Below are 20,481 nucleotides of genomic sequence, written 5' to 3'. Positions count from 1 at the left end.
GAGTTTAGACATCAAAGTCTATTTACAGGTCATGCGGTGCACCATTATACATGTGAAAAGAGCTGAATGAAGCCTTCTGTGCAAAGTCAGATAAATTGCCTCAGGTGATGTCACATAAGACAGCATTGGTTGGAGCTGAAGACTACAAGTTTGAAAATTACAAAAAGGGATGAGTTTACCAGACCCCTGTAGCCCAGTCCTCATCTCTGCTTGAGGCTATGTTAGCAGCTGCTGGTATTATTACACTTGAAAGATTTAATATACTGTTGGCTCTGTGAAAGAATATATCCTCTCCATTTCATCTCCATAACTTCATAATTGGTGGCAGGGACTTTCCAGGGACAGTTCCCTGACATTCTTTATAGTATATTATATTTCATTACCCTTGCTACCTATAAACAACAAAATTGGCAGATCATGTTACAATTAGCTGGTTGTGAGTCTCCACAATCAACTCCAAGAAAAGAAACATCTAGCATGATATTGTTGATACATTTATATGTAGTATTTGTTTTAATATTGAGTTCATTTGCATTGTGTATATTTTATTTTATTTTATTTATATATCTGATAATAACCAAAGAAAGGAAATAGTCTCTGAGAGAGTAGTTCTCCCACTTGTGTCAAAGTTGCAATCAGAGTAAACACAACTCAGTAAACTGAAGTGCCCTGTCAGTCTTTTAAAATGGTCTTGAAGTAGACAGACAGGTTACAAATTGAAGGAAAAACCTACATGAAGTGACTCAGTAAGGTGTTGGGCCACCACATGCCGCTAGAACAGATTCGATGCTCCTTGGCAGTGATTCTACAAGTCACTGGAACTCTACAGGAGGGATGAACACCTTTCCTCCAAAAAATATTCCCTCAATCAGTGTTTCGATGATAGCATAGCATACTATCTGCATCATTTTCATACTAGTCAAACCATTCAGTGACCCTTCATGTCCAATGGGTTAGGGCATTGTCATCCTGTTTCTCCATTCATTTTTCAGGTTTTTCCTTTATTTTGTCACTAATCTGTATGTCTTCTTAACGCCTTAACATCAGTTATCATTGGCCACATAGCAAAAGCAGGTAGAAACCCAAGAACACAAGAAAGTCCAAACCAAGAAAACATTCCCCAAGCCATTACACCACCAGCAGCCTGGACTGTTGACACATGGCAGGTTGGGTCCATGGATTCATGCTGATGACACCAAATTCAGACTCTGCCAACTGCGTGCCTCAGGAGATATGGATTCATCAGACCAGGCTACAGTTTTCTTTCCAGTCCAGTTTTAGTGAGTTTGGGTGCAGTGAGCCCAAGGCTGCAGCCTCAGATTTCTGTTCTTGGCTGACAGTGGAGGAACCTGATGTGGTCTTCGGCTTCTGTAGCCCATCCGCATTAAGGTTAGACACATTGCATAGTCTCAGATATTCTGCTCACCCTAATTGTAAAGACAGGCTATCTGAATTACTTTCACCTTTCTATCAGCTCCAATGAATCTGGCCATTCTCCTCTGACCTCTCCACAAGGTGTTTCACTGGATGCTTTTTGTTTTTCACAGCATTCTGAGTAAACTCTAGGGACCGTTGTGCATGACAATCCCAGGACATCAGCAGTCTCAGAAATTGTCAAACCAGCCCGTCTGGCACCAACATTCACTGCAAGGTCAAAGTCATTGAGATAACTTTTTTTCCCGATGTTTTGATTCGAACATGGATGTGATGAAGGTAAAATGTGTCACAATATAACATAAATGAAGCATGGTGGTGTTACAGAGATGCCCCGGCCTACAAATCATATTCTCGCGATGTAAGGGAACATGCTTGTTTGGCACAGACCCCAGCAAAAATCCCGTTATCATTTTCATACTTTTTCAGTGAAAGTTTATTGCAAAAATTGCCATTCCCACTATAATCGCAACTTAAATCGCAATATTGGTTATAATAATCTTAATATGATTTTTGCACATTGCTCAGCTTTATTTGTTCAATTTTGATTTGTCACACTTTCTACAGCGTCCTATGGAGGAAAGTCTCCAGTTATGAGATGAGGTAACTTCTTAAAGCCAAGATATTTTTCTTTGGAGTCAAAGGAGAGCAAAACCGAGCTAACATTGGATTTACAAGTATACGTTAGGCAGACACATGATTCCAATTGAAACCAATGTTGCTCTGCTAGATGTGTATGTCAGCAATTGTTTGCTGACATGTTATCCATACAACTTGATTAGCAATTGGTATGGATGTGACTGCATAGTTAGCTTGTCGTAAAGTTCTTGTGCCCCCTAGCAGTTTAAAGTAAAATTTTAAACACTCAACATTGTTCTGCTCTTTCTGTAACCTTTTTCTTTGAGCAACACCCCTGGAAATCACACATACCTTTTTACCTGAAGATGCATACTAAGTTCTTATAATTACTTTCTTTAGCCTTGGAGGGTATATCTCAGTCCATGTTAAACTACTGTAGCCTGCTCCACCCTCATGAATCTTAATGCTGCTCTTATAAAAGGTGCTGTATTAAATCTCTTCTGTCCCACAGTGTGACTCTCTAAGCAGTTGGTGGGATAGTAATCTGAACACGCCTCTGGAAATTAAGAGGGAGAACTGGCTATTTAAATATGATCAAGCATAGCGTTGCTGTGGGTATGTGCTGGAGGTTATCTCATGTTCAGAAGCTGGTCCAGGTTAAGCAGCATGTTTTTCAGGAAAATGGGCCAGCAAGATAAATGGGGACACTGAAATGTATTTAATGAGGATGAAACCAACTTCTCCCATAAGGATGTACTCATGCTTAATGAGTTTTACCCCCAATATTCACAGGAATATTCTAGCCAAGTTGTGAATTTGTCAGAAAAGGATTGTCAGATGTTTCTGTTTATTATGCAGTAATTGTGGGAGTATAAGAGTAGTCAGAGAATAAAAGTCAGTAGTTCACAGTGTTATTGATGCAGGAAAAGGGTGTAAGAACTAATTAAAGATGAGGAAAATTTTATATGAATGACTATCAGACAAATTAAAAATCTAGTTAAGGTTGAAAATTTTGAGCAGTTAGCAGTTTAGCAGTCCTGGAGAAAATGTCAGGATCAACTTAAGAAAATGTCCGGTTTACAAAGCATCAACTTCACACCTGCTGAGACCTATTTTTTACTTATTGTTTCCAAATATGATCTTTGAGACCCTTTGAGAACCTAACAGTGATCAAGACCTACAAAAACAAGTCTGCATGGTTATCAATAAAGACAATTTATGACTATTTGAAATAAAAGAACTATTACTATCAAAACGGCATTGTAACACAGATTTTGGTAGGTAGTCATTTTCCACTGAATATGTTATTAGATGCCATACTTACCCTACCAAAAAAGCGTTTAATGAAATGAAATAAAATAAGTATAAAATATAAAAAGTCCCATGTTCCTATAATACAGAGGGTACTTTGAAATAGAGTCGTGGCTGTTTTGTTGCGCAAAGCTTGAGGCTCAGGTCAGGTCTGAGTGTGGTTATTTTCGAAACGAAACAAAATTGTTAAGAAATCTCTCTCTCTCTCTCTCTCTCTCTCTCTCTCTCTCTCTCTCTCTCTCTCGCTTTCTCTCTCTCTCTCTCTCTCTCTCTGTGTTAATTGTTTTCAAGCATAGCTAGTAATGCATGGGAAAAAGAGCAAGTATACAGCTTCAGATCAGGTTTGGGTTTTAAATTTGGCAGTACCAGCTGGGTTCACTCAGGTCAGGTCTTTAAAAGAGTATTCCACTGATTTAGCATTGTACCCCAAAAGTATTAACACTGATCCAGCAGAACCAGAGATATCCTCTTTTTATTCCATGCATTCTTCTATCTTGTCAAAACCTGGTTCCTACATTACCCATGTTGCAACTCAACCACCAACACTTTGGTGTGAAACAGCTATAATAAAAAGACGAAGTTTAGTAACTCATTGTTAAACAAAATAACAGGATTAACCACTACCTTGTGTAACCTGCGTTTGATGGTCAAAGCCTCGTGTCTGTATAAATTTCATTAGAAATCTTTTGGGTTGAGTTACCTTTATAAAGCCCAGGGGTGATTTGACATGTTTTGATGCCAGTATTTCCCCTGTACTTATAGGAGAGGTTAAATGAAGGTAGTAAAGGTTTGTTTGCTCCCATACTGCTCTCTGTCGTCACCAATAAGCAGCTACAATGTGTCTTGAAAGTCAACTTATAAAAGTTTTATGGAACTCAGAGAGCTTAAGTGATCTTCCTCAGCTCTGCAGTAGCCTGCAGCCTGCAGGATGTCTGCTTATATTAATTTCATGGAGTTTAAGAGGTCACCAAACTCATTTGGAGATTCTTACTCATTTATGAACTCTGCAACCCTTCTATTCTGTAGTGCTCTAAGCTACTAGTCTTGAGATGCTTAAATTTACATGGAATATTATATCGCTAGGTGGCAAAAAGTATAGTGCATTTGGAGTTTAAAGTACATAGGGGTGAATGAAAATGCACTTTGAAATGACATTTACCTGTGTTTTAATGAAAAGTAAGGTGAGCAAGCTGGTGTTTTATCTGCCTTGCATGTTGTGTGAATTGGGCAGCTAGAGCAGGGAAGGTTGGGTTAGGGATAGCAGCTTTGAGGAAATTGGTTTATCCGATATTCTGAAGATTTCCAATAAGACAATGGACTTCACGGAAATGGAAAGCAGCTTAGTTGGAGAGCAGTGAAACCCCTGAGAGTGCAACTGAGTAAATGAGCTCACAAGCTGGTCTTAACTCTCAGAGAATGCATACTGACCATGAAAGAGAAAATATAGAGCATTCCTTTCAATTAAAAATGAAGTTAAGATACCAAAGCAGGAAGAGGGAAGTAGTTAAGGCTCAGCTTAAAGGTTAATCTGATGGTGCTCTCTCAAACTGACCTCCCCCCTAGAGTAGCCGACTCTCTATTTCTGGGGACAACTTCACTGTCCACAGAAGCCCTTTGATAAAGCCAGTTTGTGGCAGTCTTACGTCTGCAGCAGATCTCCCAGTGAGAGTGTTTAAAACCAATGAGGCCTCACATCTGTGCGGGGACTGAGCTTGGTCAGGGGGGTAGTGGGTGATTAATTGATGGTCACATCTCGCTGACTGCTGCCCACACCGCTTTGATGAAGAGGGATTAGGTTGTGCACCACAGGCTCAGCTGATAATAGGAGAACGGAGAGGAAATGCTCATGTCACGCTCCATGGCAAGGATTTCAATCAAAGAACCACTTCATTCAGAGAGCTGAGACTTTTTAAAACAAGTAAAACCCTTAGCTTCCTGCTGCCTTTTTTTTTTTAAAGAAAGCAACTATGTCACGATTAAGGTGGTCTCTCTCTAATTGGCTGCAAGATTTAGAGAAAAAAAACAACAACAAAAAAAACACGCTGTGCACATAAGTAAATGTGACCAAGCAAAACAGTCTTTGAAATATTTTTTTCTCCTTAAAACCAGATTATTATTACAGTAATAATTGCAATCAAATGTAATAATATAATGGATTAGACAATTAATCTATCAGACTGAAGTTTTACTCACTCTGATAAGTAGATACCTGTATCTATGAGTTAGAGGCAGACCAACAGAGTATCCCTGTGTCATTAATTTAGCATTCAGTTTTACATCTCTTTGTCTTCACTTATCATGATAATACCAAATACAAAGTTAATCTCAGCTCAACCTCAAAATCTCAAAATCTAAGGTACTGAAAATTACAGAAAGCATCACTATTTAATGCTGGTAATAAACTGATTTGTAATTAGCATGAAAACTACAAATTATTCCACATTAAATTGAGAAAAACATTCATGCTCACGCAAAACAAGTATTTTCCTGCAACAATATTGTACATATGATCAACATGGACATCATAGTAGGTGGAGGGAAATGATTGTCTTGGGGTTGTAAGGTTTAGGTGTGGTTTCATCTATCTGAGCCTTTATTTAGCCCCCTATCCTGTCTCTGTACATGCTGAACTGAGATCAGTCTGCAGTTTTCCCTAGAGACAACACTAATGTCACATACCGACTTGGCACACCAATATTTCACATCCAAACCAAACCTATTAAGGATGACTACTTACCATAGACAAGATATGTCCTTCACAGCAGCAACCTTCACATTCAGTGTATTTTCAATCTGCGCACACCCACACAGACACATAGATACATGCACATGTGCGTACAGACACGCACAAATTGCTGTGCATATTTTTTGCACTATATTTCATCCACTGGCACATGTTATGGTGTTGTCCTTCCTACAAACACCCTTACCATACCCTTGAAATCTTTAAAGCCACGTATAGTTGGATAAGCTTTTTTTTTTTTAAATGTAGCACGATATTTTTACAAATTCAGTACAGAGGCTGGAAGTATAAATGTAGGTTACAGGAGGCAAAATGAACCTGGCCTTAGATCTTTTTTATAGAACCAAACTCCAACTACAGTATCAGCGGAAATGTGGGAGTACCACTGAAAATTACAGTTTGGGTTAAGTTCTCTTAAATTACTTAAGTGTGCACACGACTTACTAAATCATGCTCTCAGATTCCTTCATTTATACTAGTAATACTACTAATACTACTAATAATATGAAGACAAACTATTACTTTTGCGCTCAATTATTTAATCCATGCTCTTGAATTGATCATCTTCTATACCTGGTATTGACAGCAAAGGTCCATGGCATTTCTTTCTGATTCTGACTTTGGTTACTCGTTGTGGTAGTATTAAAATAGGGATCAGCATGTGATCTGCTATGATCCAATACAAACACTACCTATAGTGGCTTTAAAATGTGTGGGGTTGCAGCTGAACAATAATTTAAAGTGGAATCATTGTCAATTGCTGCCTGCCAGATTTTTTTATAAACCTCCTCCGATTAAAGTTTTTAACTTTGTTAACATGTCTATATGATGTTTTATATAATATGAGACATATCATGAGCAAAATAAGCAGTCAATGCCATGGCTGCGCATTTCCACCTCGGAAATGCAGTGAACCAAGGACAGTGTCATAAAAACAGATTCAGACAGCCAGGGATTCATAGGCTACGTAACTAAGGGACCAATCCTGTCAACTTTCAGGGATGAGGGATGAAAAAAATATATAAAAAATAAATCCAGCAAGCTAGAGTTTGCATGAGTACAACCACTAATACTGTATCAGCCACTGCCAGTTGCAAGAAAACAAACAGCATAAACAAATTAAAGATGCTAACAATGCTAACTATTCTGATATAACTGCTTGTCGTTGATTTTGGTGCACTCCTCATCTAAGTCAAACAACATAACCAATTAACTATGCTTACATGTGGCTGAGTCTCTCTAATGTTACCTCCACTAATCATATTGATACAAACTGCTGTCTCACCGAGTGCAAGCCGCGGTGGTGGGCGGAGCATGAGGCCTGTTCCAAATTTTTCAATGAGGAAGTAAGCACAGATGTGCTTACAGCCCCAGTTTTGTTTTTGGTTTTTTTTCACTTTTTCTGTGGGAAAAACATGTTGAACAAAATATTGATCATAGCTGAGTATTAGTACGTAGTTAAAAACATGTCTGGAGTGGAACTTTAATACTAGACTAACTAAAGCTACAAAAAATTATGTCTGCATTTGCTATAAGAGGTGGTTACAGCAGGGGGAATTATGAGTGCCATTTAATGCCAAACTCTACCAAAATTGTGCTGATGGGCAATTATTTTTTTGAACTAAAACAGTAAAATTGTGGGCAGAGAAAAAGCTTAAAAATAAACTATAAAGCCACGTTGTTATTATAAAAATATTAATAGATGGACTATGAGGCATTAGTATTATTTTATGATTTGATCTACAGTACATCTGTTTCCTGTGGCAAACAACAGGAGAGTTTGATTTATGTTCTCCCCTATTCTATTGAACTATACAAAGGAACTCTCCACCTTGACCGCTCTATTAAAGTAAGAAGCAAATGTTATCAATCGAGGTGGTGAAAGAAAGGCAAGTCTTCTCAACAAGCCATGCTTCCTCAGCCTAATGGATCATAGTATGCTGCAGAGAGCAGAAGAGAGAGAGACAGAGAGACAGAGACCGAGTGAGTGAGACAGAGAGAGCAAGATGTTGCTTCTACTGTACGGTTTTGACTGATTATGCATTTTTTTCTTAAGCTATTCATAGAAGATAGATTCATCATTCCAATTTGTCAAGCTAGCAAAGATTTCAATTAATTATGTGCAGCGAAAGACTGGGTGTATTAGGCCTCTCTGTCAGCACTAGTCTGAGTCCCCATTTACTGGACTCAAAATAAAGAGGTATCAGAGAGGTGCTCGTATCCACCAGTAATTAATTTGATGAATGCCTTAGCAGCACAAATAGTGGCAGCCGTGCATCTTTTCATCAGACACCAGCAGCAGTCTCTGTGCTCGGTGCTAATTTGAAGGGGGCAGCTCATCTGTATAGTGGATGTGTTTGCGGCTGGGTCTATTCTTCAACCCATGTGCTCACGGCCTCCCGCTGTCCAGACAGTGTGTGGGGGCCTTATGTTTTCTGTCAACTTTGTCCTTGTGCCAAGCAACTTGCTCCACTTAGTGCCCAGTTTTTTGACTTTGTGGCCTGAACTTGATAATGGAAGGCCTACTGGATTAATGGAGGCTGCAGTCAATTTTTTCCAGCTACTGCTTTTGTGGTTTTTTCCAGACACAGTATTGCAGTGATGACCATGATATCATGTACTGTACTTGGCAGGTGTGAAATTGATAAACATTGTGATGAAAACTCTAATCTGATGAACTACCAATAATCCATTAGAGAAAAATGTCTGATTACAATCTTTAGGGATAAGGGTACATCTACACAATGATAGATGAAGTAGGTAACACGGTGGGAGGTGTGATTGGGCCAATCTAAAATGATGGATCATATTATTGTTATTAGGTGAAAGCTTCAATGGCAGCTATTTGTGATGCATAACGTCAATGTTGACAGGAGCCTCAGCCAAACAAAGAAATAATTGGACCAGTGCCACATAATTCAGGTTCATATTTTCACAAGTGGGGGAAACTCATTATAAATCAGGTCAGCCACTGATACAAGGCCATAAATCAAAGATAGACATAGCTCGAACAATTAGATAATTACTAGACCACAGTGTCACCACTGCTGAGATGTTTTGCTGTGCCACTGAGAGGAAGTGGAGGAAGTAACATACAGCGCTCAGAACACACAATCACACCTTCAGCATCAAATGAGACAGCAGAGAAGAGATGCCTACTTAAGAAATAAATTACGCAAATTGATATGTCGAAATATTGGTAATGCTCTGAATGGTGGTCTAATGATTAACCTTTTGCAGCAGTTGCGTTTGTGGTAAAAAATAAAAATAAAAATTTAGGACCACAAACAAAATTGCAACAAATTCCTGATTGCTGCAAAAGTGTCATCTAAATGTATCAACTGTCACCTAAGGTCAGCTACTACAAATTCTGTCCTCTGATCAAAGCTAAAAGTGATGATATACATGGTGGGAAGTGCTCTCTTCACTACATGATTGCATGGACTGCCACTGACCCCTAGTGTTTCTCAAACGTTCAGCTGCACTGCTTGAACTACAGTATGAAAGCCTGTTACTCTAATTATATCTGCAGCCCTTGATTACCCCTAGGCAGAGAAGCTGCCTGAAATCCAGAAGCAGGCGTCCAATTGACCCCAATTGAAAGTGTCATTTCACAGGATTGCCAAGTTGGAGATGCTCTTGCAGCCCAGGATACACGGATGTTAATTCAATGTTCCTCCTCAGCTTCATTGTTTGATATTCAAGCAGCTCTTCCACTCTGCCCCCCTCTGCTCGGCTGGGCGGGTGTAGTGCTGCCTGTACTGCTCTTGTGTCAAACCAGACTGCAAGGAAGCTCCAACAGCAGTCAAAAATTGAGGTCACAGCACAAGAGTGAACCAACTGGAACAGATTGTTGTGGAACCTCCAGGCTTTTGCAGACACGTGTTGATCCCAGCACAGCATGTCCTCACTTTTACCTTCCCAACCCTGTCTTCACAACTCCCTTGACAGCAGCTTATGGATAGGAATAATGTCCAGGACCTCCATCATCACATGCACTGAGTATCCCTCCTCATGTGTTAACTATATGACAGTCATCCCAATAATCAGTTTCTAAAATTCAAATGCTATATAAGTTTCCATTTTTTGAAATTTTTTGTAATGTTTTGAAAATCTAGGAACTTGTGGGTGTTTATTTGCATATCAAAATGTATACTATGTATACAACAGAAATTGAAAATTGGATTCAGAAAATACCAACTGCTACACCAACACTGTGGAGTTTATTCTTTCTTTATTAACCAAGAGATAACCAAAAGCTATTCTGCATTTTCTCCCCATTTTCTCTTCACTTATATTTGAAATGTTTATTGAGCACTTTGTATACTGTATATTATAGTGATCAGCATCTTCTTTTACCAGGAAAAACAAGAACTTTGGGGCACTAGGGATGTCAAATCCAGATGGAAATCCTTTTAGTTTTGGGTATTTTCCTTTGAAATTGGTAAAAACAGAAAAAACTTTAACCTTATCCAAATTCTAGCCCATACCAATCATGTGTATCAGCTAAATTTAAGGACATTTATGCTAGCAATATCAGATGATGACAGTTGCTATGGTCAAAGCTTTCTCAACCCAGCTGAACAAAATGTAAATGTCTCATTAGATCATTGTCTCTAAAGCACTTTAAATAGATATTAAAGCCGCTCTGCATAAGCCCCATCTGTTCTACTACATATCCCCATGGAGGAGAGGCAGTGTTTTAAGGCACAATTGATCCTTTAATAATGTCATGACCATTGTATGACCCATAGCAGGGGGTGTGTTTGTTTTAGAAATGGGGAGGGCTTGAATCCACACACACACACACACACACACACACACACCATGTTGAGAGAAGCGTGCTAAAGTGTGTTAAAGTCTGGTGCTGGGTGATGGGAGGGAGACAGGTACGGGGTCTCTGTTTAAGTACACTGTGATTCAAAGTGTCGTCTTGTGTTAACTGACTACATTTGGTAACATTTCTGACATTGTGTCATTATTGTCACTTTACATGAGAGCTGGGACGGCAAAGAGGGAGCACTGACAGCAGATTGACCCCAGATGCTGTTCATTTGATTGATATCTCTACAGACAATGATCTTTTTCTGCACTGCAGTGGCGGTTACATGGGGAGGCGTTGGGAGGGGGCAAATACAGGAGAAATGTCACACCAGGGAAGTCAGCGAGGCGTAAAACCCTGCCTGACGAGCACAGGGTCAGTGGCTCCTCTCTGCCCCCTTTGTGCCCCGGGTAAAATGATCTAAGTGATTCTGGACCTCTGCCACCGATCCGCTGGAGTGCAGGAGTCAACCGCGTAGGCATGGCAGAGTGAAGGCTGGCAAAGGATTTGCTGGTAAAACTGCATGTAGTTGTGCTATCGCCTAGAGGACAGACTCATTCCTTTTGGTGCTTTCATTTCATGTTTTTACAAAACTAGGACATGTTTTAACCAGACACAGACTACTTACATGCTTGTGACAATAAGTTATACCCAAAACAAATACATTAAACATAATAATGAGTATCACTAAATTATAAAACCGACAATTTTTTGGATTGGGAAGCTTTTAATGCTCCATTTCACATTTCCATTTTTCATATAGAAATCTTTCCATGGCTGACGGTGTGTCTTTATTTATAGCTGGATAGTTGAGCCTCCCAGATGATGAATAAAGGCGAGAGGTTAAGATTACATTGTTCTGGTAAATTACTTGCACAAAATGGCTGCAAGGCAGAAGGCATATCAGTGGATACATCCTTACAGACCACAGCAGAGAATGTACAATATGTCTGAGCTAGCTGCTGGTTGTAAAACGTCTCTGTTTGATGATTGTGATCAACCTTAATTAAATGTGCTCTAATACTGTCTTTGTCTCAGTTCATTTAGGGAGTTGGTGACTGCAACAAGCACACACAAAATGAACAGTTTCTCTTTGTCCTTCCACACTGACATATTCCAGTATTATATACATACATTTATGAAAATCTATTTATTTAATGAAAACACCTTATCATAGTTAACATAGCATTTCAGTCTTCATAATTATTTTTACTCCAAGTCGTGCATTACAGATGAGTTAATTTGAAGGTATAGTCAATACATTTCACAAATATCTAAAGAGTTTTATAGATGTCAACAATTAACACATATCTGTATCTAGATGTGTTTGTGTTAAAGAGTCAGAGGGAGCAAGTTATGTGGCAAGCTTGTCACTGTGCAGGGTAATAAGGTCAATGCAAAAAATAACCCAGGGGCACATTTCCCAGCAAATGTGCAGAAATACACATACACACATAAATAAACACACATACACACACACACACCACTGTCCCGGCCTTATGTTGCAGAATCCAAACCAATCGAGTCAATTGCCAGAAAACATGACATGACCTTTCAGATTCACTGAGCATCAACCATGAGTGGGACTGGCGTGCTTTCCGTTTCAGCGCACCCTCTGCCCCTCCCGCCAACTCCGTCACCCTCAGGGCCCTAAACCCTCCACAAATAATTACTCTCGGTGGAGTCTGCACTCCACAAGACACAGCCAAAAAAACTTGACTCTGATCTTGACCCATACTTAGGGTACTCTCGCTATTAAATCATCCCTCACAGGGGTTTTAATATTTGAACAATTCAGTCACCATAAATTGAAAATGAGCAAGGTCAAGTTCATGTTTAGACGTATTCTGTTCGAAATATATGTTATGAGCAATAGCATCCACAGAAAAAAAAAACAATTCTGCTTTTTTCTGAAAGGTTAGATGTAGTGTTCTCCCACTGAATACCATGTTTAAACTATAGGTGAAATGTTCTATGGGCCAGTTACTCTTCTATGGGCATATTGCATAACCTTCATAACCTAAGAGATAAAGACTTTGAATAATAGCTTACCGCAATGCATTCATACTTTTATTTGTGAGTCATTATGTCGTCATGCTAACATATAGAAACCCTCAAACATAACTGTATTTTCAGGGAAATCCAAAGAGCAAAAAGGGAGGAAGGAAGGCAGACACAGGATAAGATGTATTCTCATAAATGCATTTTTAAAGCCTTTCAATGAATGCCAATCACTGATACTACTACTACTACGACTACTATCTACTCATTGAAAAACACACTCTGCCATCCATAATTTCAAATTCTGTAACATTTCATAGCAAATTATTGCTAGTAACTGACCTAGTGAGCTGTTGATCCACAGGCGACACTTGAAGTGAGACTATGTAACTGTAACACATTGTTGGTCTTACAAATAAAAAGTTGAATTCATGCAACAAAATACACCATTGACCTTTTCATTACACTCAGGGGTTTTGCTGCTACAGTCTTAGTTGTTCTGGCGCGACCAGCAGTTAAGGGTGGCTAATGTTAGCCAGTTGTAAGTAAATATTGTTAGTTTACCTTCACCATTCGTTCTGCTTTCAGTGTTTCCACCATATACATTTTGCAGCAGCAGCCCGTCACTATAAAATTATTGCTGTCATGCAGTTGCAATTACACGACTCTGCAGAGGGCTTTTAATTTGAAATGATAGAGGAAGAGAAGAAGTGGAGACATGTCCACACCTAGCTAAGGCAAGAAGGAAAGAGAGAAAGAAAACAGAGAAACATAGATTTAAATAGCTATCATTATTCACCGGCAGCATACGACCGACGTATACCACCCAGGTAAAACAAAACCTATCATAGTCGAACAGGCCATCGGCCATACTGGGACAAAACCTGGTGGGTCGGTGTGTTCCTGGAGCATATCTGAGTCAAGTCCACACTACATATAAAAGCTACATGAACAAAAACCCACTTTCAAGTATGGGTCCAAACATGGATTTTAATGTTATATATCCTTGAAATTCAAATAAGTTTGGGTTTACATTGCCTATAAAAATGAGACATCTAAGTGGGGATTTCAGTCAAATTCTTCTGGTGTCTAAATTTTAGCAGACAATGTTGAAATGTCAGGGGTCAAACAACCAGGTTGAGGCAGTGAGTGGATTAATTCCTGGTTTGTACCTCTGTTCTGCATGGTAGCACCTGGTGAAGTCATGGATCACTGAGGATTGTAGCAACTGACTCTCAACAGTGAACTCAAAAAATGTCACCAGCAACCTTAATGGCTGGTCACTGAGCTGTAATCAAGACACTGTTACTCACTAAGGCACAAAACGATCTCTTCATAATTCAACAACGCAAAACTGACTCTCTACAACATATTTAAAGTAGAGGCCTGTTTTATAAAGATAACAGGCATTAAAGAAATCTTTTCATTCACTAGAAAATATACATATATATATATATATATATATATATATATATATATATATTACTTTGAATGACAAATAGTGGCTGTTGTACATGTATTACTGAAGAAAGTTAATTAACAATTTCTGAATAGATAGCATAGTTGCGAACAGAGACAGTTTTAGTCTATTGGATCTTTATTGGACAGTAATACTACAGGTGATAAACTAAGATTGTAGTAATTTTTGTCTTTTTTGGCACGTATTTTCAGCAGCATTAACAATACATTTCACCAATCTGTTTCCTGTTGGACTTAAGCCTTGCTCTATTTGGGACTGTCTCATTTACTAGCTGGTCAGACAGGACTTTAAATAGCCAATATATCCCAACACCACTTGTTACCATGTTTATCTACAAAACTTTGACTATTGAGCTAACTCTCTCTTTGCCAGTGGAAAGTTTCCTCTGAAGGATCATTCATCTCTGCTGTATATCCAGCTTTTAATACCCAAACAATAGCATGCGTTGTGTTGGCTAACCCAAACAAAGCATATTACAGTCTTCTTCCTGTATGAAAATAATGAAAGTGTAATTTTTTGACCAACATCACTGGTTAAATCTTCTTCATTAAAACAGAGGATGGGTGTGTGTCCTGGAACAAAGCTCTGCTGAACTGTTGTTAATGTTTTACCTCCAGCAGAACAGACTCTCTCACTGAAGCTTTATAACCAGAGAAGGGCAAAATTATCCAAAACACTGTACAGATGCAGGACTTTTGAAATGAAACAGACTATGGACTGAGTTATTTCTTTGCCCCACCAGAGTGGTTGCCATTGGTGGTTGTAGTGCAAGCTGACCAGCTGGTCTTGGTTGTTTGTGCTAGAGTTTGGTACTCTGCTAACGTTTGTCTGAAAGTGATGGGGTGAAAATACATTTGTTTTGCAAAGATAATTATTACATCCAAAACACACCCAAATTCCTGCTTTTTTTCCAAGATGAGCTACAAGATGACTCGAGCATGTGTTGTACACTGTCTGGGTGTTGCACTAACATGAAGGAGTTCCACCTTTCTTTCCCATCAATGTAATGTTATTACAAAAACTGATTTTTGGAATTTATTAATCAAATCAGAATCACAAAAGATAATCGTGATTCTCATTTTTTCACCCACACCTTTTGGCAAAGATAAAATATATAAATAGAGTACAGGCAACAAAAGAAGAAGATCAGATGTCAAGATTTTGATCACTGATTTTTATTTTGACTTTGATTGTGACTGGTCCCTCTAATATCCTCTTTCTCGCTAAACAGATAGAATAGAATAAGCCTGCTACAATGCAAGGTCAAGTACATTTAACCCTAAACATTTAGCTCCTCTGAGGGGGTAAACCTTTGTGACACACAGCAGGGAGGATCCAACAAGCCTCTTTTCATTTGATTTTAAATGAGGAAGGCAGAATGATATGAGGCCAAAAGTCTTATAACAACAATCTTATTTCATGGAGGATACTGCCCTTTCCCCATTTTTTTGCCTGTGAAGTTGATTTGAAGTCATGGTTAGTCCTTTTGATATGAGGTTGGGTCAGACCAATTTGCCACCTGGTGAGGAGGGGGAAGTAGGGAGGTACATTTTTTAATTGTCAGGTCACTTGGTGCAGGGACGAAGATCCTTTGGGCACATTGTCTGTCTTTGTGTGAAGGACCCTCCATCTGAAATCCCCCACCTCATTATGAGAGAGGGAAGATTAATTGACCAGTTCACTAACTGGCAGCCTGAAGACTAGATCAACTTAGCAAGGGAACTCACCAATTAAGACTGGACTACAGCACCTTTTCATATACCAAGGGTAATCCTTTTTATTATCATTAGTCTCTATGGTCCTGTGAGGAAGATCAAGGCTAAGCTGCCCTTTGTCAGAAGCACAAAAAAGACTATAGGGTATGACAGCATGATTTAATGTTAGTGATAGCACTGGGTTACTCAGAGTGCTGCAGTGCTAGAGTCACCTCAATAAGGTTGCAATAAGTATGCAGTTGCATGAGCTAATCAATTTAATTAACAATACTGTAACGATTATGGTCCAAATCAATTGTAAATGTCAGTGCATTTGGTTATTTTTTTCACTTGTGAGATTTCTATTTTTTTTTTTTTATAATTATATAGCATTATGTTTCACTAACTGGAGGCCAGATATATGACATAAAATCTTTAGAGGACTACAGCTCTAGACTATACTGTACATCATTCCAGGTCACAGAAAATGTGAAGTCATTACAAATATAACAACTTGGTGTGTGTAAAAACTCAATTTGGCAATTATTTTCATTTTTCAACTGAAGTCCAATTTCCTCTTAACTGCTGCACCAAAGTGACATTCTGGCTAAGATTAACTTTAAAAATAGCACAATCTTTACTTCCTTTCCCTTATAGCCCTTTAACGTTTCTCATCAAAACTTTTCTTGAGATTTCAATTTCACTGAGATGCTGTAACAACCATTCAAAAACACACACACACACACAAGCAGTTAAATTCACACCTGTGATTTTTCAAAAACCACCACAGTGAAAGCTTTCCAAAACAGCTTTAAAGCCGTGAGAAGCACAACAAAGTATATTTCATTTTCACTATTATATTTGTCATATTGATAAAACATGGCATATCAGGCCCAAAATACAGTTTATATTCCTCAGCAAAAAGGTTGTTGTCAAACTACCACGTGTCGTGGTAAGACTAACTGGAGGGAATGGATATGTTATGAAAACAGAGGTGTCAGAGATCTGGTGACAACACCTGTCGGTTCCCAGGGAGCTTGCATCTCCAATAACAATACTGACTTTGACATAAGGCATGTAACACATAGCTGAATACACACATCACACACACACACACACTCTCCGCTTTGTCTTTTGTGCACACAGAAATGCTTTGAGGGGGAGCAGAGTGCTGAAAATATGTCATCATCACTCTCTTCAGGAGACCATTATGGAAAGGAAGCTAATACACTAATATACAGCATCTTTTTCACCAGGGTTGCATATCCCTCGTGGTTGATCGGTAAAATTGGTTGACATTTTCCTCGCTGCAATTAACCTTCGATTTGACTCTCAGTTTTGCCTGTCTTCTTTTATTGTCTTCTTCAAAAAGTGGCAAAGGGATGGCTCGGTCAGAAACAGAAGCATTGTTTCCTGATGTTGACCATTTCCTTTTGTGGCCTAATTGTTCTCTTTCCCTGTGGATGACCACCAAATGGAGAGAAGATGCACTTCATCAGTAGGTCATGGCATTCTCTACAGAAGGTTAATACAGTACTGTTCTTTATTGTTTTGTATAAAATACCTTTTGAAATTAAAGATGAGTGCCACTATGTTTTGTTCCTGCTACAACTGGCAGATATAGTGCTTTCTGAAAGTGTTCAGACCGCTTCACCTTTTTCACTGTTTGTTACGTTGCAGTCTTATGCTAAAATTGTTTCTATTCACTTTTTCCATCTTCAATCTCATTAATCTCAATACTCCATAATGAAAAAGCAAAAACAGAATTTTACAAACTCTATTTATCTAACACTATTTCAATCACATTAACATAAGTATTCAGACATTTTGCTATGACACTTAAAGTGTAGCTCAGATGTCTCCCTTTTATCTTGATCATCTTTGAGAGGTTTCTGCGCCTTGATTGGTGTCCACCTGTGGTGAATTCAGTTGACTGGACATGATTTGGAGAAACACACACCTGTCTATATAAGGTCTCACAGCTGACAATGTCCATCAGAGCAAAAACCAAACCATGAGATGGAAGGAACTGCCTGCAGAGCTCAAAGACAGGATTGTGTTGTGGGACAGATCTGGGGATGACAACACAGTGGTCTCCATGAATCTAAAATGGAATAAGTTTGGAACGACCAGGACTCTTCTGGACACCTGGTCTGATTGAGCAATCAGGGAAAAGGACCTTAGCAGGAGAGGTAACAAAGACCACAATGGTCACTCTAGCTGAACCTTAGAGATCCTGTGTGGAGATGAGAGAAACGTCCAAGGACAACCATCACTGTGGCTCTTCACTGATCTGGGCTTCAGTCATCATTCAGGCCTCTTGTTGAGTCATTTTTTGTTTTTTCATACTCTGAATATTTGTATCCAGCGTTATCTCTATAGATCAGCAGGAATTTTGTTTTAATCTTGAGCTATATTAGTTGTGCTCATGCGGGTCAGTCACTTGTGTTCATCTGGATTACAGCAATTACAATCATGTATTTTGCTCTCCACCACCCTCCCCCATATCCCTTTTACAGTGGTTCATTCAGAGGTCAATGAATGATTCTGTTATGCAGGATATCGTCCAGTGTGATAAAATTCTGTGTGGTGTTCAGATTCCTAGACTATAATAAGAGAAGAGAAATGCACTGGTTTACAGGATTATACTTCATATCTAATATTAACAGAAATTGACTCTATATTGGAGTTATAACAATGAGTCTATAAAAACAAAAGTCTATTTATCCACACCGGAGCGGCTCTAACTGAAACGCAGAGAGCGACGAGGAGTGAAAGCACATCAAACTCATGCGGTGCTAACAGTGCTGCGCAATCACACACACACACACACACACACACACACACACACACACACACACACACACACACACACACACACACACACACACACACACACACACACACACACACACACACACACACACACACACACACACACACACACACGTTTTTCAATTAATGTCCCTTTCAGAATATGGAGAAAGTTACACCCCCATCACAGATCTTCTCCCTCCCCATTTATTTTTTGAGATAATTTAAATCACTTACTGGACAGTATGTGGTTACTCATTATCTTCATATTTGAACACATTAAAACATTTTATTCAGGGCAGTTAAAACTGTCTGAAGACTCTTAGTAAAATGCTATGTGAGAGCAGGAAAAAACAATAGATGTTATTTTGGACACATAGTTTGTAGAAAATAGAATTTTTTTTAAACATTTTGAATTTCACAATACCGCAGTGATAAATTAGATACTGTTATAGCCCCACTTATGGTGCAGTGGGGTGCCAGGCTATGTTGCCCAAAGGGCAGTCATTATCGTTACTTGCACTGGCGACCAGCAGGCTGCCAGCTCAAACATGAATGATGCCCAATACCAGGAAGAAGAAAGTAGTGCAGTCAGCAGAGGTTTCTGTAATGCTATGTATGTAGCATTGCATACATTGTGAGGCGAACACTATTGTCACTTATTTGTCAACAAGGAGACTTTTTCTAAAGTAACATCGCTCACTTGCAGCTGTGACTGACATTTTTCAAGCCAGACAACTGGTCTGACTTGAAAAACAGCTATTTATTTTGATAGTGATCACGATCACCATTTATAAAAGATTTATTTAAATTTATTTTTGTTTTCTTTGTTGTGGTTTTGTGTGTTGTGGTATGGTATGAGTACGAAAATTTAACTACCTGGTAAAGTAATATATATGACTTGGTCAAATATCAGACAAAAAGCAACAGATTTGGGGGTTTTTTCTATTGTATCACTATCAGTGCTGCTCTCAGGAGTCTCCACCGGAGCTGTGGAGGCATTTTTACAGGTTCTATTCACTGTATAAAGTTACCACAGCAGCACATAAAAAGCAGAGTCTTCTATACGATAATCAATATTTCAATGCATCTTATTCTCCCCACGGTCAGCGATGATTTAATGGCAGGAAAGCTCAGGTCATGTAGGGGTTCAGTGCAGTGCCTGAACACAGCTGACATGCATTATTAAACTCCTACAGTCAGAGGGAAGCTCACATTCTGTGAAACAACACAGCAGAGCTAGTGACGCTTCTGACTGCAGTTTGAACTCACACTGAGGATACCAAGCTTTACAAGACAGACCCTTCCCAGAAGAGGAGTATTTTTCAAAAACAAGCCCATTACATGAAGCCTTTCAACTCAGTGTTTCTCAAGACCGTATGTATTGGAGGTATAGTAATGACTGACTAACAGGTATGATTGACATATTCTAAGTAACAGCCTACCCAATTAAATCATTCTTACTTAGCCACAAACACAATTTCCTACCTAAGGTTTTGTCACAAGCTTTGCGATTTCTGAACACTTTTGTAACATGGGTTGTTTAATCATTTCTTGGAGCTGTGGTGAGACTGTTGGACAATTCTATTGCGTTCATCTGCTG

At 38.9% G+C, this 20,481-nt stretch overlaps 1 long non-coding RNA gene across 5 annotated transcripts in view; it reads right to left on the bottom strand.

Moving 5' to 3' along the window:
* Positions 1–20,481, bottom strand: part of LOC139633816 (uncharacterized) — a 147,677-nt gene that overhangs the window by 31,503 nt on the left and 95,693 nt on the right. The window lies entirely within an intron of this gene.

Source organism: Trachinotus anak, unplaced genomic scaffold, assembly GCF_046630095.1.
Source record: "Trachinotus anak isolate AG129_WGS33_773 ecotype Australia unplaced genomic scaffold, CSIRO_AGI_Tana_v1 ptg000002l, whole genome shotgun sequence".
Taxonomy (NCBI): Eukaryota; Metazoa; Chordata; class Actinopteri; order Carangiformes; family Carangidae; genus Trachinotus; species Trachinotus anak.
This window is presented reverse-complemented; position numbering and strand designations above follow the sequence as displayed.